At 37.8% G+C, this 24,517-nt stretch overlaps 1 long non-coding RNA gene across 1 annotated transcript in view; it reads left to right on the top strand.

The window, feature by feature from the left end:
* Positions 1–24,290, top strand: part of LOC128080806 (uncharacterized) — a 36,516-nt gene extending 12,226 nt beyond the window's left edge. Inside the window, exons 3-4 of the long non-coding RNA XR_008206895.1 lie at positions 20,073–20,166; positions 20,644–24,290. This is a non-coding gene — a long non-coding RNA (uncharacterized LOC128080806). The remainder of the gene's footprint in view (positions 1–20,072; positions 20,167–20,643) is intronic.
* The last annotated feature ends 227 nt before the right edge of the window (positions 24,291–24,517 follow it).

Here is a 24,517-nt window from a genome sequence, read left to right as displayed (position 1 = left end):
TACTTGCAAGAGTGAGTAACCATCATACTACTATCTATAGGGTGGATTAAGCAAATATAAATCACATTAAGTAGATGCAAATATTGTGAACAACTTGTTCTAGAAATGAGACTATATGAATCAGAAGAAATTTTCATTAAGAATTATTTTACCTGCTCTAGCTGTTATGAATGCAGCTTGTTTATGTCCTCCCGCACAAAGATATAACATTTGCTGTGATCCAGAGGCACTTATCAGACCCTAATGTGCCATTAAAAAAAAAAAGTGACTTATATTACTAAATGAATGAGAGGCTTCAGTGCCAGCTGGATACTAACACCTGAAGTTATCTGAATGACCGTCTGAACAGGGAACCATGATTCTTGGTTGTAGGACACAGTTGTCTTCTCTCACTGGAGAAACGAATATTCAACATGCACTATATAGAAGCATGTTTAGCTTTGTTTCATTTTTTTTTTTTTTTTTTTAACTTTCCTCCCTTTGGAGTTTAATCAAAAATCTTGTATTAATTTCATTTAGTTTGAGAGAAAAACGCTGCAAAAGAAGAAACTTGCATTTCTGCTTCTAATCAGTTTTATAACTTGTTTTACTTGTTACTTGTTTACCTTGAATGAAAGTATGATTATCAGATGAGAGACATCAGAATCCAGGATGTTAAGCCTGCCAAAGCTTGTATCCAAGGCAGAACTAAGTGTTATTTTTATTTTTTTTCCCATACAATCATTTTGCTCATGTTGTACCAATTCTTTTTTCCAAGTGTTTTCCTGGAGGCTACTTATGAATGATGTAGATGATTCAAGTGAGTGTTATTTATTAACTTATTTATTCCACTGCTGTCAGGTAAGACTGGTTGCAGTTGGGCATGGCTGTGAGAACAGGTGTTCATGCCATCCTGAGGACACAAAGCTGTTTCTCAGGAAAGGTTCTGAGGTCTAGAAAAGCTTTTAGAGAAAGGTTTAAAAAAACAACACAAAACAAAACAAAACAAACTGCTTGAAACTGTCAAGTAAGGCAGAGACATTGATCTTGCCTTTAATGCTTCTCAAGTGTGTTAACTCAGAAGTATATTTTCATGTTTATATAAATCATAACCCATATTGGACTAAACATATGAATTAGTATTAGCAGTATTTGAGTTTTTGTGAAGTGTCATAGCCCAGTTTGGTTATGTAAGTCTTACGTCAGCTTATTTCCTACCTTCTTGATTTTTATTGTGTTGCACCTGACTGACATTCACTGTAGGGCATAGCCCTTCTCTTGACTCATTCTAACAACTCCTCTACTTGTGCTGGGGATCCCAAGTCTGGACACAGTACTCCAGATGGGGCCTCACAATCATCTCCCTTTCCCTGCTGGCCACCTCTCTTACGCAGCCCAGGATACAGTGGGCTTTCCTAAATATCTCAAGGTTCCTTAACCTTGCTTGGATCATGAGTTTTGTCTCCAGCAGCTGCTCCCTATAGAGGGAAAACTACAGTGAGACCGTAATACAGTGAGCAGTGTGCTCATTTTTACCTTGTGTTTTACCACAAGTGTTGCGTGAGGAGAAAGATAGATACATTTACCAAAAAAATTTGAGAAAATGCTTTATGGGGCAGAATTGCAGCTTTTTCAAAGGCTGATTCACAGAAGAACTTGAGCTTTGATTTATAATTAGAGCTCTGAAAGTGTTTAATTATGAAGCTGGGAAGAAGCTAGGAAAAAAATCATCCTCACCTATTTCCTACATCATTTCACTGTAAACTTGGTTCATGTTTGTCCTCTGCCTCTGTCTGCAGTGTTTTTGATAGTGCTGCTATAAACCAATTTCAAAGGAACATTTCAAGGCAATAGGAATCATCCTTTCCTCATAATTTCACAACAGGTATTTCTACTTCATTTGAAATCACTGGAAAGCTCACCCATCCTGTGCAAATTTAAGAAAGGAGTAAAAATTCCTCTCTTATCTGTTCCTCAGTCCCTCAACCAGCAGACAGTTTCTTTGTTTCTTGACTGTGCCTCAGGGAGTTACAATTTCCATTCAGGACTGGGTTGAACTTCTGTATGTTCACCAGACAATTGTGCTTATGCTCACAAGCTGCCATTTTGCATAACATAGCTGATACCACTTCTACCCAGAACAGGAGAAAACAGACCTCCATCTGCCATGAGTTATCCCTTGGCTTCGCTCCTATGAAACACATTCCATGCAAAAAAAAATAAAAACAAAACAAAAAAAACCCGCTTGTAAGGATGCATCTTTGTGGTTATCCTTTCAGTGAAACAAAACTTAATGCATAAGGAGAAGCAGTATTTGTGTTGGATTTTTTTTTTTTTTTTTTCCACAGATCTTCATATTTATTTTCTATTTTCAACATGTTATTTGGTATCTTGTTATTTGGTTTCTTGTTTTGGTATGCTTCCTTGTTTTTCTCTTGCTTTTACCTAGCGGTAGTTTTTTCAATTTCTCAGAATCTTTTTTTTTTTTTTCTCTGAAAAAGCAAAAATTTCTTTTCATAGCTCTTCTAGTGAATGAGTGCATCAATGTGTAATCTCTGTATATCTATAGCTAGGATATGAGAACAGATGCTTGGGTTTGAAAGGAAAGTAGTTTATTAGTTCTGTGTCATTTTTGATCAACCATGCTGGCTATATCTATATGGAATTCCTAAGGATTGTTTTGAGTCCTTGAGTCCACTGAATCTGTACAGTACATTCTATTAGGCACTTTCTCAAGTCACTCCATATAAGAGGTGATTTTTCTATTGCTAGCAATGATTATGTGCTGTGATGTTATGTACAGTGCTCACCTGAACTAGTTTAGTGAAGAAGTAAAAGCATGTACTACTATCACATCTGTCATTATTATCCTAGCAAAAAAGTTACGAAGAATTAAAGACTAATATTCATGATTATATACACAATGTGTATAAATCCTTCTCCTAGTAGCTGTATGTTCCTTTCAGTTCTTTAATTCTTTTAATTTTTTTCATTTTTATTTATTTTTTAGACATTACTAGGAGTTACTGGGAATATTCAGATATAACAGGGCCTTGTGTGTCTATTAGTACTTTTGTGAAGCTTAAGAGAACGGCATTTCTCAGTTTTTCCTTTGTATTTCACAGAGATATCTAATCAAATAATTGATAATGTGGTTTTGATTGTTTATTCTAGACCTCATGAACTGTAGAAAGAATTTTGCAGGTAGATAGTGTGCTTTAGGCCAATTTTGAATATAATGGTGTCAATATATTTATAGTTAGAGATGAAATAAAAATTAGCCAGTGTACTTTGTCCAGCTTTACATACATCCAACAAAAATAAGGAAACGAGGCGAAAGGTCTGTGAAGTCAGCAGGCACAGGTGATGTATCTAATCTACAGTTGCTTCATGACTACTGTGGTGAATAGTTGAGGGCTTTACTCACATGTGGTCTTAATTTTCCAAGATCTGAAACTCAGCTTAAAGGGAACACTACTTTTTCCTGCAAACAAAGGACTTGTTCCTTTTAGAAACAGAAGGATGGAATAAAGTAGTAGTGGTTTGCATGTCATGAATTCTTTGAGGGAAGTAGTGAGGACAGAGGATTCTTCCTCCAGTACTCCTCAGATGCACTTCTAAGCTAGTTAACAGTTTCTCCCCTTTCTGTCTCCAATGTTATTTCCTTTTGTTCAGAGTTAGTGGTCTTGCACCACTGACAGGAGGACCAATGAGATGTCATCATTTTATACGTTAGGGAGCAGCAGCAGTTAAAGGTGAACAAAATGCTTGTGCATTCATACCAACAGTGATGCTGCCCTAACTCAGTGCAACATGGGCAGAAAATATTTCTCTTCCTTTCCTTATCCTTCCTCTCTTCCTGTTGTCAGCTAGTTCCATCAGGATCTTCACAAAAGCACGTTCTAATCACCATTGTCTTCCAACCCTGTTTTTAAAGGGAGAGATGAGAGTTCAAACATAGTGTGTTCCCTATTGTCTCTAACAAAGAACTTTCTTCAGGTCTGCAACTAAGCTTGCTTCTGGTATTCAGTGCATTCAGCAGCACATCACATTAATCAGACAAACTTCATGTTCATCTTTTAGTCCCCAGAAAAGATTTTAAATCAATTGCTTAATCCCTTCTAAACTTAAAAGGAGACATACACAGTAACAATGAAGTATGAATCACAGACAATAATCTCTTCCAGCCACAAAGATTTTTCCTTGCACGAAGAGGATATCTACATCTAAATTCAGGAAAGAGAAGAAACACAGTTCTCCTCTCGTTGGCTGGAAAAACACACAATGTTGTATCTCGATGGAATGCTCTCAGTCGGCTGAGCTCATGGAATTCATTTTATTCTTTCTTCAGAGCACTCTCAACAACTGAATCATCACAGAGGAAAAGTATGGAAGAAGTAGAGGAGAGGAAACTGCAAAAAGATGACAGAACTGATCATAAAAGAGGTGGTTTTTGAAATAGGTTTGAAAGATAATCATTGTCATTATATACATTGAAGGACTGGGGCTGAGTTCATGAACAAATGTATGAAGCAATGAGTAAATAGCAGTGTTGTAGCAAGAGGTATGGGTGAGAGCTAGGACTTGAGAAGAATCATACTCTGGAAAGTCAGAAGGCATAATCTGTGCAATGTAATGTCTTATTTCCTAATACTCTCAGTCACACCTTCTTCCTCTTTGCCTTCTTTCTTTGTCACTTAGCTCTAGCAGGGATGGAAAACGTGAAGAAGAGGTTCATGTAGGAGTCTCAAGGAATGATGAAGATTATTTTCAGAGTAGCGTGTTGTATTGTCTGGAATGGAGTAAGACAAAAGAAAATGCTAAAATCACACTAGTTAAGTTGAGAGACAGTAAGGGTTTAGAAAGCTCTTGCAGTGACGCAACAAGAAAAAGACAAGGGAATTTTGTCTTTAGAGATTGAAAGAGAAAATGAAAATATATTGATGAGGAGGGGGAAGTGCCTACAGAGCTGTTTACCCAAATAAGATATTGACAACAGGAAGTAAAAACAGCTTTTCTTCTGTCTAAGCAGACCTAGATAAACAGCACAGGCAGTATAGTGGAAGGAAGATCCAGATGTTCTAATTCATATTCACAGAAACTTCTCACAGCATGCTCTCACTGGCCTTTCCAAAGTGGGGAACTAAGGGCAAAGCATGCTCTTTCTTCTCCAGAAAGGCAGACAACAGGCAAGCTGTCACTACATTTTTTTTCTCGTATTGTGAAGATAGCAAGAAGACAGAGTTTCTAGGCAACCCTGACTATTGTCCTCACCACAGATGATGGAAAAAAGATAAAATAGATGGAAAAAGGTTTCATCTGAACATAAAATCTGTTGTGGAGATGAGTGAACACTGGAATAAGTTGCCCAAAGAGCTTGTGGAGTCTCCACTTCTAAAGATATTGAAAGGCCATCTGAACAAGGTCCAGGACAGCTTGCTGTATGTGGCTCTTGTCGTGCAGGAGGGCTTGAACCAAATGACCATGAGAGGTTCCTTCCACCTTCGTCCATTGGGTAACTGATTCTGTTCATTAATCTATGGAGATTTTTAACTTATGTCCCAGCATTTTCTATGTCTCTGTCTTAGTTTCAGCTGGGATGAGCTGTTTTCTTCAGACGCTCTGCTGTGATGTCCATCTTTGATTCTAGGAGAAAAACAATGTTGATAACGCACCAGTGTTTCTAGTTGCTGCTGACCATTCTGGTATAGAAGCAAGATCATTCTTAGTGAAGGGTGCAAGGAAATGGGAGGGAGTAGACTTAGGATGGCTGATTTAAATTGGAATATTCCATACCATATGACATCATGTAGAAGGAGAGTTGTGAAGGGGGTGGGAGTTCATTTCACTCTCTTTCACTTGCTGGGGGGACTAGCTTGGCATCAGTTGGGATAGTGAGTACTTGCTTGTGCGTTACTTGTTACATACATTCCTATATACATACCTACACATTTGTCATAATTATTATACTTTATCTTAGTGAACTGTTTTAACTCACAAATTCCATTTTTTTTTTTTTTTTTTCCTTTCAATTCTCTCTCCCCTGTCCCTGAGAAGGGGGGAGTAAGTGAATCATTGTGTGGTGAATGAGCACCACATAACCACCTACTAATTTAAACCACAGCAGTCTTTCTGGTGCCCACTGTGAGGCTTGTCACTGTCACATTGCAGTGGTTGTGAAGGGTCATATTACCTGCAGAACCAAAAAACTCTTGAGGTTTCGCTTCCAGCTCCTTGGGTTCTGTACCACACTGCTTAGCAGCTTTAAACATTGATATGTTATCAACATTGTTTTTCCCCTAGAATCAGAATATACTATCATACCAGACACTGAAGAAAACAGTTCCATCCCAGCTGAAACTAGCCCAGATTCTTTCTGAGTTTGGGCAAGTCATTTCACTCCTTAATGGTTCCCTTTCCTCATCTGCAAAAGGTGTTTAATTATACCAACTTCCCAGGGAGGCACACTTCATTAGGAATCTAATCCATCAATGCACAGAAAACCTATTCCCCCTGAGTGATATCCGGATCTTTTGACTGGTCCTTTGAGCTGGAATAAACGTTACTTGTGAACCCCCTGACATCCTCATATGGGAAAAAAAAAAAAAAAAAAGAGTATTGACAGTACAAGCCCCTCTCCTTGCTCTCTGCGCGGGCTGGGGAATGCCACAGTTACCAACACTTCATGAATTTGAGACATTACAGTTTGTCTGTCATAATCCATACGCTTGAATTGTTATTTTGTATAGCTAAAATCTGAACATGCTTCTGTGCTGCAGCTAATTAGTGATATGCACTTGGGAGATGTTACAGGCTTGTAGGCTAGTCTTTGCTGTGACAGAGTTGACAGTGATGGCAATGTAGTCTGCACCAAAGGAGGGAAGAGGAATAATGTTGTTTGGAATTGATTTTTGTCTTCATTCAAGTCTGTGCTTACTCCTTATTTTTCTTTAAGCATACCAACTTCCTAGATTTATTTGGAAGTATAAATTTGACTTTTTACTGCTGCAGTTTTTTTACTTTCTTTTTTAACTTATTTTAATATATCCAGTATTTAAATTGAAGCTGTTGTGAAAGTTAACTGCCTACAGGTTTTGGTTCTACCAGGGTAAACAGTATAGAAGGAATTTATCGTTTACAGCCAGAGTTACATTTTCTAAAAGATGTAGTACATCGGTATGCATAGTATTTGAGTTACAGTAGCTTATGAGGACAAATAAATAAGGAAACTGGAGAGATAGTAGTCAGTAGCTAGTGAAGTGCTTTGGTAATTCAAGGGAAAGGGACAGCGAAGATGTGATAAATGTGAGTGTTGTTTTTTATTGTTGCTTCCTTTTTTTCCTTTTTTTTTTTTCCTTGTCAGTGATGTCAGTATACTACCAATATTCTCTTCTAGTCTTAGAACCCAGTTCCAGTACTTTACTCTGTCTGAGCTATCAAAACCAGAGTGTCACTCAAATCTTTCTTTAAGGGTAAGGTAGTCAAACCTTGAAATACGAGATCTGTTCCTGAAGCCTTAAAGAAAACTGAAATCCTTTTTTTTTTTTTTTTTTTTTTAAAAAAAAGCCATCCATTGTAGAGGATCGTCAGGTATAAGACCATCTAAGTAACCTGGAGGTGTGCAAGTCCATGGGAACTGAGGAGATGCATATGAGGTCTTTGACCACTATCCATCATATCTGAGAAGTCATGGCAATCTGATGAAGTTCCCACTGACTGGAAAAGGGGAAATGTAGCCCTCAGATTTAAAAAGAGAAAAGGAAGACTCAGGGAACTACTCAGGGACAGATAGTCTCAATTTTATGCCCAACAAGATCCTCCTGGAGGGGAGTAGATGCTTCTGGAAACTGTGCTAAGGCACATGGAGAGCAGAGAAATGACTGGTGGACAGCCAATATAGCTTTGCACTAAGGGCAAATTTTGGCCGATGGATTTGGTCACTTTCTATGACAAAGTTATAGTATTGGTGGACAAGGCAAGAAAAACTGATATTATCTATCTAAAAACTGATATTATCTATCTGATATTATCTATCTTGTGCAAAGAATTTAACACTATTTCCCATAACGTCCTTGATTAAGAAACTCACACCTTAGCTACAACTAACATGCTGTTTGTGTCATTCAGTCAGTTGCAACCCTAACTGTGATAACCAAAATTGGTGCTTCAGCTTCCTCTGTTAGTAAAATTATAATAATGAACTTTCCTTTACTTCTTGAAGTACAAGATCTACAGATCAAAAGACCTATTATTATTGTTAGCCATTCAGAATATATGGCTATTTCTTTGAATATCTTTTTCATGCATATCTCTTATTAATTTTTTTATACTTTTCTTTTTTTAAGGATCTTTTCCTCTCATCCCTTTTGTTCCTCCCAAGATCTTAGATGACAGCGTTTTTCATTACATTTCCTGCTTTTTTTTTTTTTAATCTCTTTGTCTTCATTTATGTAAATTTGGCATGTGAACTTGCAAGATGATGAAGTTATGAAAATCCTTGGAGCCTGCTTTAAAATCTCGTGACAGTCCAATTAAATATTGCACACTGGGAAAGATATATTTTTGAATGTATGTGAAAAAATGAAATTGACTAGCATGAGCACTAGGTCTTAGATGCAATATTTTCTGACACAATAAGTTTCTGGTTAACCCAGATTTCAGAGTGACTTTTCCCTCCTATTCCACCATTTCTTATGGTAAAATGTCCTACTGCTTAGTGATGCAAAGATCAAAATCAAATGCAAGCCATTTTTCCTTCCTACTGCTTTCAGTTTTTTTAATATTGTTACTGCAGTTTTCTTGCAACATTAGACTTCATTTTGTTCCTGCTTGTTATTAAAAGAGAATGGGAAGTGAATGAGGAGGAGGAATCTATAGGTGAGATTGTCTCTTTGTCACAACAAAAGTAAATCTCCTAAATCCAATTTAAAATCCATAAGCAGCTGAGATCATCTGCCAAACGTGACAGCAGTGGAGAAAAATGAATTCTGTCTATATTTTCATGAGTGAAAGAAACCTAATGCAAAGATTTTTGTCAGCCTCGTTGTGCTTGATGGAATTTAGAGTCTACATTTTTATGCTAAATAAAATCTTCAGGGACATGTTCTGGCCTGAAGACCAAATGGCACAAACTTCATACTGCTTGATACTGAGTGGGGGCATGTTTTGGCCTTAAAAAGGAAAAACCTTCTGGCACATGTTGTAAGATTTCACACAATAATGTAAGACAAAACTCTCTGTACTGAGTATGGTGGGTAGACCCTAGTATGCTTTCACCTGAGCTGCATGCTCCCTCCTGGCCCTTGTGCTAGCCTCTGACCCACATTTTGCCACCATTTTTTAGAGTGTTAGTAAGCCAAATTCCTTCCAGGGCACCATGCTACCAGTTTTTGAGGACAAATTTATGGCTGTTTAATGGTTGCACTTTGTCCCTAACCCTCTGGTACTTAGCTGTAGAGATATAGCTGGAGTTTCAATAAGAGGATGTCTTGTGAAGTGTTGGTATGCAGAGTGCCTCCAAAAAAAAAAGTGGGAACTTTAACTCAATATGATGTTCTTCCTCAGGGCTCACAGCAAAGTGCAATTGTTGGTTGACATGGCATGTGAGCTCAAAGGAGCTCTGGGTCAAGAAGCTGAGTGCTGTGAGCTCAGGGAAATGACTCTAAGAAGTGTATCTTCTTCCTGCCCCAATTAAATTCCCTGTCATCATTTCAGTGTGTAATGGCAAGTCTGACAGAAAGTTTACATATTTTCTGGCATTTGATTTGGTTCAAGCATCCCACTGAAACTGTGGGAATGATGCTAGGGAGCCTTAGAGGCATGCAAAAAGCCATGATGAGAAGAGTTCACCTACTTCCAGATGTGTATCTCTGCTGTGCACAGCTTGGATGCTGTGAAAATGTACTTTCATGTGCTTTGCAGAATAAGCATTATACAACTTTTATATTTAGATTAAAATCCTTGTTGCTTTATGAAAAGGTGTTTCAGTTAAAATGATAAATTTTGGGACTGAATAGATAATTAATTTTTTTCTGTCATGGTCACTTCCTGTTACAGGCTTTTTTTTCAACTCCCAGTCTGCAGTGTATCTCCAGGCCACTACTCTGTTCCACAATGAGAGCTGAGTTTCAGTATTAGTTCAAAAAATTATGATACAAAGTATATGAAGTTTCAGATCACTCTCTTGAGAAGAATTGTAAAAAAAATCTGTTCATCAATAATAATGTGTCTTGAATAAAAAATTCTGAAATATGAAGATAATATGTGGGAGACGGAAGGAGAGAATTCATAGAAATTATGAGTTCTACTTGCAAAGAAAAATAGCACCCCCAAAAAAAAAATAAAAAAAAAATTACCATGCAAAGGACTTCTGGAAGCATGAAACTCTTATTCTAATGTACCAAAGCAGTCAGTCTTTGCGCTGTCAGAATATAGATTAAATAAGAGATCAGTCTTCAGCAGCCAGAAAGACAGTGTTTTCTTCTGTCTTTCTTTGGTCTTTAGATACAGATGTGGCTCCTTGGGGGAGCCCTAAGCGTTGGGATCTTGCCATAAATACAAGTTACAGTAGTTTGTGCTTTGATGATCAATGTTACCAATATATTGAATTTCAGAGCATACTTGTAGACCACTTTTTGTTTTTCTGGAAGTAAGTTACATACCATTGTTATGTTATCATGGTAGAGGAGATCTTAGAACCCTCACTCAAATTTTACAGGAGGTCCAATAGAAAGTTTCATCAGTATGGCTTTCTGAATGGAAGAGTGTCAGCCTTTCTCTGTATCTGACAGCATTTTGACTTCTGGGATTTCAGCTCCCTATCTGCCAGTCCCACTAGAAATGTTATGGACATAACAGATGCAATGAATAGTTTTGCAAATCTAGTGACATCTAGTATTGCCAAAAGATAAAAGATATGCTGTTTAGATCAGCTTAACCTTCATTTATTTATAATGGGTTTCAACAATTGTGTCTTCAAAATAGAAGTAGAAAGTAGAATTCTCAGCTGAGGATGATTTCATTCTGTTCCAAGCAATAGCAGTGCTAATAAAGTCAGCAGGAGACACCATCTTGAATTAACTCAAAGTATTATTACATTTTTTATAATTTCTACTTTATTATTTTGGAAACCTCAAAATAATGCCAGTCTTCCAATGTACTAAGAAGAAAGCTCATGCTATAAAAGAATAAAAAAATAAAACAATGTTGCCCTTGCTTTACAGAAAGGGATTTGAAGCATACAAAAAAACAAAACAAAAACCACCCAATCTCTCTCTCAAAAAAGAATTCAAAATGTCAGGCAGGAATTTGGCCAGTGGAATTGCAAAACAAACTAGATTTTTTGAGTTTGACACCTTTATTTTTGGATGAAGTTATAAGTCTCAGGGCAAAATAAGTTTCCTGTGTCAGTCAGGTAGTATCAATGCCTTACATGTGAAGAGATAATGCCAAGAAAACAGCATCCTCGTGCGTTACTTACCTTCTCCTAAAAACATGAGGATGGTAAGCTAATGCATTTTCAGTTGCACTTGATTTCACTGAGCCCTGATTGAAATCCCTTAACTCCTTGTGAGTCCAGTACACTTGAGAATGTTTTCTGAGCTGTCTGCAGCAGGCAAAACCTTGTCATCTCCATCTGTTGCCAACTTGTCACAACTTTTATTCTTCATGAGAGAGGTACATTTTTATTGCTAGATATGTTTTGAAGGTGCCTTGCCATACTGAAAGGAGCTCCATACTGGATTTCATTAAGGTAGAACTGTTGTCTCCTATGGGGGGTTCAAAGCATTTTCTTTGTTCTGCATGTTGTTTTATCTAGCAAACAAGCATGCCCCTATACAAAGGGTTCCATGGATAGACATTTCACACAAAATTTTTTAAAATAAAATATCAAATAAAACACAGCTTTCTAAACTATACTCTGCCTGTCACTTCCCTTAATCCATTAACTCTTGAAAATACAGAAAGCTGGGTCTTCTTTTATACTTCTTTTGCAAGTGAGCATTATTTTTGAACTTTCTTGTCATGGAAATCATGTTAATGTGGGGGAAAAATTTAGATTATTCCCCTCTGCTCCTCCATTCAACATCCATCTCAAAAACATAATTGTTTATGTTTTTATCCTTAGATTTTAGATGATTACTGGACTGAATCTGAACTTTTGAGAGTTGTAGAGCTGCATATGAGGTTGAACTTTCCAATCTGACTGACATCTGCATCTAATCTCCTTTGCCATCTGTGTGAATCAGGGATGGATCTAACTTTGGTGGCTTAATGCCAAACAAATCTCATTTTTCGTTAGGAAATGCATCAAGGAGGGGTTGAACATATAAGGCTGCTAAAGTATGGGGCTATCCTGTTACTTGAAAGGTGAAATCCCAGTCGAGCTGTAGGCAATAGCAGTTTCACTTCTAACTGGAGTCCAGATGCCGTCTTTGATGTTTGTGTCGTTTTTCCTGTTATCCCACTTTGCTGTCTGTTTCTAGATAGGCAGCTTTATAGCTGTGAGCTGGTAACCAAAATCATGGGATGTTGTTCTGAAATTGGAGCTCTATTTCATTGCTCAAGACATTTGTAAGGCACTCAGAAGTTTGAGTATACAGGGAAACAAGAGTTATGGAAGCCTTAAATGAAATATGTGCTGATTAAAACAAGCTAACAGTCCCAAAAGCTTTTCTCTACATAGCACGCCGGTATAATTCTTTTAGATAAGGAACTTAGTCCATTACTGCCTGGGAAGAAAATTTAACCCTCTTGATTTTTTCACCCTTCTTATCCTATCCAGGAGCACCAAGAGTTAGGCAGTGGATGGCTCTTTTACAAGAGCCTCATCTCATCTGTTCATCCCTTTGACCACTCAGTCCTGACGGCTTTAATTTGCTATTTGAGTGCACCAATTTCTAGGGGATAAGTGAGGCTGTGCCTTAATTATCTGATCATCATCTAAGAGGTTCTAGGAAGGGGAAAGTTTGGAGAATCTTTCCTGCTACCCATTAAGAAATTAGGAGCAAATAAAGGTTCATATTTGTTAATTCAGAAATAGAAGACAGCTGGACAGTTCAGGTTGATTGGGGGGGAGGAGGGGAGAGAGAGAGGGAGTGGAGGCTGGAAAAAATATGTATTATTTGCCTTTGGAAAGTCCACTTCCAGTGCATAATATATACCCTATTTAAGGAAATGCTGTGTTTTTCTGGTACTTTTTTTCTTTGGTCACTAGATTTGCTATTTTCATTCCAAACAAGGTCAATATTTTACCTGTTGTGAACCAGTTATTCTCTTCTTCCAGTTTACTCAGCCATTGTTAACCATAATCAATAAAGGGAAGGGCTGTCATAGTCATGATTGAGATGAATGACACAGGTACTTCTCAATCTGTGGAAGCACAGCTTTCATGAGACTCACGCAGAGAGCGATGTTCATGACTCAGTCGGGTGCTCTCTTCCTTGTCAGTCAGTCTCTACCCTAACATCATGGCATAGTGAGAAAAATTGAGGCTTGGTGCAGTCTGAATATGATGTTGCTTTGGCCGTTAAATAACTGCTGCAGAATACATTTCTCATTTCCCTGTCTTTGCATATAGTCATACATAGATATAGAGAGTGCTCTGCTGCACACCAAATGACACGTATTTCAGACTTGCAGTTCTGAAATTGCACATCTCCCCTTCTAGCTTTGCCGAGGGAGACTTGCTGTTCAAAATAATTGACTGAATATAAGAGGGAAATAAATAAGCTCTACACTCTTAAAATGCTGGTCTACAATTGTCAGTATCTACAATTGAGTTCAGTTCCTAGTTTTCAAGGTGAGACATTCCGCATGCATTGTACAGAGCAAGATGATGGTGTACAGATATTTTTTATCTGTTTCTGAATGTGGCTTTCAAGCACAGTGCAATCCCATCTTTGTTGTCCACTGTCTGTGAAGCAATTAGAAAAGCTAGATTGATTTAGTCCACACGGAGGGCTATGCAAAAAAAGTTATGTTACTTCCAGATTGGGACTAACGTTGATTATAATGCTCAAGGCTGTGTAGATGTAATAGCTTACTTATGGCTAATTACTTTATGTCCAAAATTCCACATCCTTTGCTTTGAGACTTCATCATTTCCATGCTCCTAGGTGAGGCATCTATCCCTAATTTGGAAGCAGTTTAAATTAGGAATTTAAATACCTGGGATGATTTTCTGAGGTGATGCGCAATCCCAGTTCTATTTGACTTAACTGTAGCAGAAAGTGAAATCAAAATCAAGCTATTTTGGTTCAGTTTTATCTCTTTCTGCTTACCTGCTCCAATGATGATGAAGTGCTTTAACTGAGTTTATGTGAATTTGGTGTACTTTTAGTGAAATATCTGTACGCCAGATCCATTACAGAGAGCTCATCATTGAGTTACATCTATCTATGACTTATTTATCTTTTACCATAATGCTGTAGAGGTTGAAGAGTCTTTTATATGCAAACAGAATCTGAATTCCAAGGACCAAATTTTGCTTCAGTTTTCCTGATGGAAATCAGAAATAACTCTGGTGAAGTTACCAGAGTAACTCTGGCATTACCTCAAGGGTAAGGAAAACAGAATGTGGCTTCTTGCTGAATAAAGAAAACTTGGAGAACATTTTAAACAAGCTAATTTAAGGGAGCAGGAGACTAACACTGACATATCATTTTCAACATTACACCTGGTTATATGCTTTACACTTAAAATGAAACATGAGATCCCCAGACAATGGAATCATTTGTCTATGTGGGATAAAATAATCTCTGAAGTGACTAATAAACAATGGATTTTAGTCCTTAGCTGAGAAAAAAATTCATTTGAATAAGATTTTAATGTTATTCTTTAAACTCATGTTGATCAAAACAACCAGAATCAGGCTGTCCATCTCATTTTAGCTGATGTAGTAAGGACAGCATAAATATACCTTTGGAGTTCTTACAGAAAAAAGTTCCTCTATCTTTTGTTCCTTCATTGCTGAGCATGATGCAGTCTAGCATGGCCACATAGTTTAGGAAAGATGCTGTGTTGTTTCTGAGCTGCAGGATATAGCTAAGAAATTTCAGGGCCATGTTTGCAACCATGAGTGAGAGAAGTTGTTCCTTGCGAGGTTACTCCCTACCATCATCCTTCAAAGCATTTTGTATCATATCAACAGTGACAAAGTCTTGTTTTGCTTCCTTAGGAGATGCCGTTAACAGTATGTCATTGTTATTATATTATCTAATTCTATAATTATCAGAATTTAATGGTGGTGGCAAAAATTAATAGGTTCCATTTGCCCACATTTAACAATTTACAGTCATAAGCCCTTTGTTCAGGATGCAACTTTAAATGTCTCTCATTCTAAGAAACTGATATTTGCTGCCTTCAAAGGGGATGGATTTAAATGTTTTCCTGTCTGAGGCCACAGTGTCTACTTCCCCCTGCATCCAAATCAATACTAAACCTCCTGGTTCATTGTAGGCTGACTGAAAAATTGCAGCAATCTTTATTGTTCAGCAGGAATGAGAGTGCTGTAAAATTAAATTAGAGCAAGGCAAACACTGCAGGAAAGTTTCTGTGAATAAATACGTTTAATCAGTTTATTTCTATTAAGTGCAGTTCCCTTGTGCATTCCTTTGGTCTTGCCACCTGGATGTTGTGCAACGGCACAGAATTGTAAGGAAAATTTCAAAGCCAAGTGCATGTATTTTTCCAAATTTCAGAGATTTAAATCTTCACATGCTAATATTTACATTGCAAGCAATGAGAAAATTGAGGAAAAGGAAACATCGTTTCTAAGATACTCAATTAAACTTCAAAGCATTTGTGATCAATCCACAAATTCAGAATATGTGAAGTGGTGACATTATATTTCTGAGAATAATGCAATTTTATGACGAATATTTAGCTAGCAGGTTAAGGAAGTTCTCTTAAACCTGTATGACAAATAATAATAACAAAATTACCTTCCTTACTATTGCCACAATTAAGCTGTAAAAAAGCAAACGTAAATCTGTTATCACATATCATTTACTCTGTTTCCAAATCTATTTTCCTCCCCAGGTCTCATCTATACTTCTGATTTTTGTGATTCTAAATTTCTTCAAACCATACAATACTCAACATGTACTTTAGGAAGCTGTTCTTCAACATATTGGAACAGAAAAGAAACATTTTTTCCAGCTATGCTGACTGATTTTTCTTCTTCTCAGTATTATCCAGTGACACTGGATTATGTTTACTTACGGTTCCTAAATATTCTATTTCATCCTTGTTATTTTTGGTCTTTGCCTTGCTTGACCTCCTCTTACCCCCTATTCAGGGGAAAAATTCAGGTTTATTTATTTATTTCAGGAGTCAGTCCATCTGTCTCTTAATCATGGGTTGTTGCATTTCTCAGAGTCCTTAGGAATTTATGATTGTCATTCAGGCCTTAACATTCTTATAGGTATGGTTAATAATCACCTGGGAAAGGGTATTATTTATTTCATTTTTTAAAGATGAGGAAAAGAACTTCACTTTCTCTTAAATACACTTGGTAGAGGCAGAGTTTTGTTGTTGTTTGCTTTTGACGTTGGGTTTCATCTGTGTCTCAGACTCAAGAATTCAGTGAGGCTTCAGTTTCCTCTCATGACTTTCAACAGTTTCTTCCCTCAGCAGTAGGAATCTTCAGGCCTTGGGTGCAGAGCTGACAGTCTCAACACAAGGGGCTTCCTTCTTTCTTGTAACTCAAAACATACTGTTTTCCTTCAAGGCTATGTTTTGCCAGAATCATTATTTCATTCCTTTACCTTTTGGGCAGGCAAAATGTTAGTCTTGCCTTGCTTCTCAGGTGACCTGCTTTCCATTTTGGGGAGTCCAAACTTGTCCTGTTCATGGTTGGTCTGAAAGCCCTTTCTCCTCTGGGAAGACATTATTGAGTGCTCTTGGAAAAGGACTTAGAAATACCTTTTCTTCCACCCTTAAATTGCTGTGCTCTTCTTTGTTGATTCTCATCCCTAGGGCAGGGCATTGTGAGGAAGATCTCATTAATGTGACACTGGCTTGCTTTCAACCAGCACAGAAGGCCAGGGTTGCCAGGGGGCTCAAAGTCCTCTTATTTAGTAAGCATGAGATACAGAGGCAACACTTAATTTAGTGCTGCTTTCACTGGATGGTCCGTATTCAGAATCAATCTTTACATTTATAAATGTTGAGTCTCATTTAAGAAAGCAAAATATGATTTCAAATTCTCATTCTATGGCTTTCATTGTATCTGAAAACTCCCTTTACTAAAAGGATCTGTCTCTCCTTAATACCCCTTGCAACTTAATTGATAAAAGATTTCTCTTTCAATCTAATTTCACTGATGGTTGATATGTATGGCACATTCTTATCATTTGCTCTCTGTACAAAAGTAGGGAAATATTCAAAACATGAAAATTTACTAAAGAAAAGAAAGATTCTGAAAGGTGAAAGAATCTGAAAGCTTTTCCCATTTACCTGAATATCTCAAGAGTACAAAATTTGGATGGATGCGTGAATATATTCTGGTGGCATTCCAACATGACTGAGTTGTGCTTTGTGCACAGGCACTGAAGTATTTCAGTGCTCAGTAAAAATGAAAAATAATGGAAAGTGAAGGTGGGACAAGCCTTCGTTTTTGTTTCTGAACCTCAAAACATCTTGAGGTTTGGCCTGAAATATGAATACATTTTTGGGTTTTATATTGTATTAATTCAGACCAGTTAATCTACTCCTAACACATTCTATATTTCCATATAAAAGACAAGACTTCTGAATTGTGCCTTCCCAACAATTACTCTGTATTTTAGCTGTCAGAAGGGCTGGAATAGTTAAGTTACTTTTTTTTTTTTTTTCTATTTCTTTTCTTTCTTCCTCCAGATGTAAAAGATTGGTGCATCCTCTCTATTTGTTATTCTTGACCAGGCAGTACACTGCATACAAAGTTAAACTGGAGGGAGGTTGTCTAGAAAGTTTTTTTTTCCTAAAAGTATGTGAGCAGTTAAATGTTGGAGATGCAAGAAGACTGCTTTGACTACATCCTACACCAGGTGCTCAGAATACTCAATGCTATAGGCATTGACTTCATTTGGGCTGGAAGATTATTGCTGCTACTCCAATAGATAGGCCAAAAAAACCCATCTGCATAAAAGGAGTAGGGTTCCGCATGCCAGGAGAAGGATTTTGTGAGCTGGCTACAGAACTGTTACCATTCATAGCCCAATCACATGTGAGACCTTCATCTCTCTGTAACTCGTTTTTTCACTCTGACCAAGAGGGAACTAATACCTGCCTTGGACTGCCATAGTGGGGGTGATGTAACTACTGCTTTTCTGGGCAGACTGACGTCAAAGAGAGACCAGCCTGATCCTAGTGGGTGGCAATCCTGCCCGTGGCAGGGGTTTGGAAATTTTGGACTTTAAGGTCCTTTCTAACCCAATCCATTCTATGATTCAAATATAGACTCACATGCAAAGACACTCAGCAGCATGGAGATGCTGTGTGAGCAGAAGATGAGTCAGGAAAGGCCTCTTGCATAGAGCACAGTTTGAGGTAGAGAAAACGGGAGCTGGCCTCTGATTAGGCCATTAGACACTCATTGTGCAAGCAGCCTGGGGGCTGTTCTGGCATCCATGGTGTTTCACACCTGTGCTCTACATCTAGGCACCATCCTGGGAAACTTTTTAAAGTACCACTGAAAAAAGCCTGTATGTGTGTGCCAGAGTGGGTTTCTGCAAACATAGGAGCAGTTTCTGCGTAGCTGAGATGACAGAATCTGCCTTCTGGAGCCAAAAAGCTGGCTGAGTGCCTGTGGGGGCTGGAGTCCCGGCATGCAGACTCAGGGATGCTACATGTATAATTCAGACACCTAACAGACGCTTCCAGTGAAAGAAGCTCATTTCGTGTGAGCATTACCTGCTAGAGCTGTACTGGTAAAAGTCAGAAAAGATAAGTTTTGGCAAATGTATTCACAAATGCAAGCTAAGGATAGGCAGACTAATAGCTGTGATGGTGCATTATGTATACATGATTGCTTTTGCTGCTCTGGGAAAGGTATATACTTATTTATGCCAAGATAACTAATGGCTGTGTGCACGTTTCCTTAGCTGTTTGTTTCACTAAGATTGAATGGGATTCCATGCCTACTACTGCCTGCAGATTTAGCTGTGAAAAAATAGACGATACAAGTTTGGATCTAAGTGGTAAGCAGAGCTCCCATATGCAGCACAAATATTTCACAATGTTGTAATTAGAGTGCGCTAAGGGAGCCTGGTGAGCAAACCATTTTTATTAGTACCATTAATTTGCTAGTTTTAGGAGGGAAAAATAAGAAATGTACGTTTTAATGTTTTAACTGCCTTCAAACATATTGCTGTAAGGTACACGGAAATAGCATAATGAACAGAGACCATAGCTAAGAAGGAGCTGGAAGCCATCTCAAGAGGTCATCTTAAGTCATCTTTCTACTCCAAAGCAGAATCAGCTATACGCAAAGCACTCCTGATGGCACTTGCTTTATCTGTTCAAGAACTATAGTCATAAAAATAGCACTGGCTTCCTACAGAAAACTTCTACATTCCTTCCCTACCATTACTGCCAGAAAATATCCTTTACTGCCAGAAAATATATCTTGTACTGTCCATCAGATGTATGTACAGATTAATCCCTCGTTCTTTCCAGGATACTTTTGCATTCCAAGTTATATTTTCCTTTCATCTCCAAGCAGGGTAATTTGTTTTTATCTTTATTTTTACTTCTATCATTCTTTTTTTTCCCCCCAGATTTAGATCTCTAGCCTTCTGATTTTTGTTAACCTTTTCAGATGAAGTGATCCACACTCTTGTGGATCCCAGCTGAGGTCTTATCAATAGAAGGCTTTTTTTACTGTCTTAGATCATGGGTAAGGGTCATGCTAAGGATGGTGTTTGAATATGGGGACATATTTGATTGCAATAGTATGGCACCATTGGATAAAATTTACATTGTGAACCATTGTGGTCTAAAGTGTGTTTCTTGACCAGTTGTGCTCTGTTCTATCTGAAATGAAGTATTCCTGCTTGGTTAAATTATCTTGCACTTGAGCTTATTGAATTATACCTTTTAAATTCCAGACTGATATCTCTTTTTGTGAAGATCATTTCATATTCTGATAGTGTACCTTGGAGCACTGCAGTCCCCCTCAGCTTGACATCATCTGTATATTTTGTTAAGTGCTCTCTATCCCATCTCTAGGTCTATGCATGGAAGTACGGACAGCAGGACAGTGCCAGACTGTCTGATAAGGCACTTGAGACATCCTTCAGTGTAATAGAGGACTATGAATCAGTATTTACTAGAACAGATCTGCAAAAATGCACAAACATTTCTTAATAGGCAGTCAGTATTTGATTAGTCTGTCTTTCTAGGAAAATCTAAAATATACCCTATTTCTCAAACTGAACATTAATTATTGTCAAGAGATCATTGATTAACCTCAAACTCAACTGATTCAAACTGTTACTTTCGGATATGGGAGTGAAATTTAATTGCTCTGGGCAAATTTGTAGTTCTCAGATTGGAATTAAATGCAGTAGTTTCTGTTGCAAAAGGATCCTAACTGGGATTTGAGTTAAAGAACTTTGAACAAAATCTTTTTTTTAAATTCAGTCTTACAGTGGTATAATATGGACCCCATTTCTTTAGGTTGCACATGAAGATGCAAGGAGAGACTGGAAAAAGCCAATCCTAAATCAAACAAGTTACAGTATATAGATGTAAAGCGATGACAGCCAGAGAGTAGGACCAGCCCAAGCTCCTTGTCACCCTCTCACCAAAATGCAGAGTCCAGGATCCTGTTCATTTCCTCACTTGTCCCCACTTCAGCCCCAGCTGCTCCTGCTTCCAACTTTGTGGAAAGCGTAAAGAAGTGAGATCTCTTCAGACAAGTTTTGGTGCTTAAATAGAGCGAAGATTGTACATGACCAGATTTTGTCTTACACTACTCAGATTCATCTGCCATCACCACTGCAAAATTGAAGGGAAAACAAGTACAGCTTCCTGCATATTTAAATTATTCTTAAAAGCAAACATAAATATGTAAGGAAAATAATTCTGCTGCCATTACACTGTTCTAAATCATGGATAGAGTTTATCATTGGAAAGTAAAGCTGAGAGTGAAAATTGCCTCTTCTTTAGTGGCAGAAAAGACGTCATTCTATCTTATGAGATATCGTTTTTACATGCAATGTGTAACAAAGCTTCCAGTGACAGTCTTCATGCCACTAAAGGAAGTATACAGAGCATAGAAGTTGCCAGAAAACTGACTTTCTGATGCTTCCAGTCAGTGTTACTGAAGGTAGAACACATCAAATTTTCTTCAGAAGTCCTGAGAACTATTGGTCTCAGGATTGGTACTATTGGTATAAATGAGATCAAAGAAAGGGATTGTATAGCAGAGTTCATCTGTCCCACTTGTAGATTCATATTGTTTAGTTGGAGTACAGAAGGAGAAAGAGATTGCTTGAAGGACCATTCTGAGTGCCAGGACTGCTATTTAGATCACAATTTGTACTGTTTATATCAGAACTGTGGTATTTCTTCTTCCATAATTTTGCTAATTATTCTACAGATGCCACAACTGGGAGTTTGTTTATAATTCAATACCTAAGCTTTCCTCTGATTAATTTTATTCTTATTGCTAATTCTTCATTCTCTTCCCCCTTCCCTAGGGTTCAGACAAGGCTGAATTTCCTCGTAGGCGATTAGCAAACTGGTCCATAAAAATTAAAATGACCCTGAGTGTCAATCCTTCGCTTCAAACACATTAAATTTGAAACTGGTAGGAGAAGTCAGGGTGTCTGAATGTTTAGAAGTATTTAAATGGTGGGAGCTCATCTGTATAGAGGACATTTTTGGCATCACAGTACTGGCAGTCTCAGCGGATATGATTCAGATGAGGAACAATCTTGGAAGAAATCAAGTAGATCCAAGCTCTAAAAATCTTTAGGACGTTTCAAACTAGTTTTCTCTTTTGAAAAACTATTCCCATCAACCAGAATCTATTCTGTTGACCCTTTCGATGTCTAAACCTGATGAGCTAGAAGAAGAAAAAAACACCCAAAGTACCAAACTGTAGGCAGATTTCTCTGATGAAAAGATGCTGGAATCTCCTGGAAGGCTCTTAGAGACTTCACTGTGCCCTGCTGCATTTCAACTGGAAGGCACTCATGTCTTAGAGAAGGCCTAGTATTTTTTTTTTATTTTTTATTTTTTTACCAGAGAGGTGCAAAATCTGAGCATTAATTTGAGATCTTTTAATGGGATAAATCAGAGTAACAACTTCTAGTACATGGCTGCTGCTCTGTCTCTTGCACAGTCTGCATGGGCTCTGCTGGGAAATAAAATCTTGCACAGGGTCTAACAGCGTCTGCTTTCTGTATCTGCAGCAAAGCAGTAAAAAAGTGGCTGTCTCCCTGAAGATAGAGGGAGGTTGCTCTTCATTGAGAAGCAGCACACAGAATGAGCAAACCCTCTCCTCAGTACCATTAGCTACATCCCCCCCAGTAAGTAATGTTAATTTATACAGGGCTGCCTAATGAAATCAGTGTTCATGCAGTGATCTTACGCTTTACAACTGCTGCTAAAGGCTATTTGACCATACTTTCCAGAGGTCAGTGCACAAAATCATAGCTGAAAGAAAAAGGCACTGGAGTAATTTGCTCTGTCCAATAAGGATTGCGGTGACCTTCCTTTTAAGAGAGTTTTAACCTGGTTATTGCTGATATGCTTTAAGTTATCTTAAGAAATGGTGTTTTTTACCTGTGATTCAGGCAAAGAATTCCAGCCTCTTTCTGCAATGCTTTTTCCACTGCAACTAAGTGGTACTTATTTTTCAACCAAGTTTAAACAAATGGCTACTCCTTTACAGTAAATAAATATACAACAGTGACAATAAAAATTACCCGCTGTCTGTGATGAAGGGGGATCAGAAAAAATTGCTGCTGAGCTAACAGCACTCAACAGGATCCCTGGCCTGAGCTAGGAGTGTAACCCAAACAGGAGTAGATCAGCACCTATGTGCAGGTTGCAGTTTGGATCATGACCTGTGGAACAGGATGCCTTTTTCCAAGGGATCACATATTTGCAAATGAATATCAGAAAGGGTTATTTGATAGCCCCACAGGGCAATTGCCAAGAAAGCTGAGACACAGAATCACTAACTAAATGCATGGCAGTAACACATCTGGGATAAATCCAAATACTTCATCTTAGTGAAGATGTCTTTTTATCCTTGCACATCTGCTTTGGTAGTACTTTTGTGTCCGTACTGGCTTAGACATCAGAAATTTTGTGTCCCATAGCCTAGTGAAAAAAAACCTGGTGCTTGAGTTGCTTAATGTATTTTTGCTTATCTTTATGGTTTGTAGCCATCAAGTTACTGTGTCCTTAGGAAAGTTATGTCTTGACTGCTAGGAACTTGCCAGATGCAGGTGTGATCTGTTGCTTGATAACTGACAAAATCTCATAAGTTAATGAAATTTTGGCAAACAATGCAGCATTGGCTGAATCATCCATTGTGTCATGTCAGTCTGTTCCTACAGCCTATTGCAGGGTTTCAACCAGCTACCTTGTTTTGCATACCTCATTTCTAGATGGGTAAAATCACCTCATCTGAGAGTTTTTTTTTAATAGTGCTGCCTGTACAACATTTATATTACTTGTATTTACTCTGTGGATAGGAACTAACACATCTGAGTCCTAAAAACAGCCCCACTGGGAGGTGGGAGGAAGATCAAATTTTCAAATGAAGCATAACATTATGAGAAATAGGAGTCACTATGTAACAGAAATATGTTTTCCTCAGACAGAGACTATTATTAATGTGTCTAAGGGAAGTAAACACAAGCCCCAGATTTCCTAGTTTAGATGCATTTATATTTTCTTAAATATTCTTCGTATATTTAAATCAGTTTGAGATGTGAGCTAAGTATTTTATAAAGGATATGTTGGTCAAAAATGTTGAAGTTAATGTCGCTGGATAGTTTCCATCGTCAAATCTCTCTTCATTCAAACTTCAGTTTCTCTTAAAGTCATTTTAGACTACCAATGGCATCCTTTTTTATTATTATTATTTCTTACATTTTTGAGAAATGAAAGACAATACCTCTTCGTGTATTTTTTTTTCTTTTGTCCTTTTTTTTAATCAACATATATTACAGGTATGTTTATATATCTGTGATTTGGCAGTATTTGGGAACAAAAAAGACCTGGGAAAGAAAATAGCTGTTGCCCAATAACTGTTCTTCTACCTACTAAAGTTTTCTCACTATCAACCATGAATAAATCTTGTCATAAATAGTGCTTTGAATAAATAAAACAGTACTGAATCTTTTCTTCCATGAAAATTCTCATGGAGTCTTGTTGCTTTCAGAATTTGGCACTTGCTAATGAGAAGCCTGATCTGTGGAGCAGGCTTCTTCTCCCTTGCATTGGAAGCCCCACCATGGCCTGGTCCTATGAAGAGAGTGCTGTGCTGGGGGTGCTGCTCCGAGAGTCTTGCAGGCCTGTGTTATGTGGC

This window comes from Tympanuchus pallidicinctus, unplaced genomic scaffold (genome assembly GCF_026119805.1).
Source record: "Tympanuchus pallidicinctus isolate F22 unplaced genomic scaffold, pur_lepc_1.0 scaffold1, whole genome shotgun sequence".
NCBI classification, from domain to species: domain Eukaryota; kingdom Metazoa; phylum Chordata; class Aves; order Galliformes; family Phasianidae; genus Tympanuchus; species Tympanuchus pallidicinctus.
Note: the sequence above shows the minus strand (reverse complement) of the source record. Positions and strands in the feature narration are given on the sequence as shown.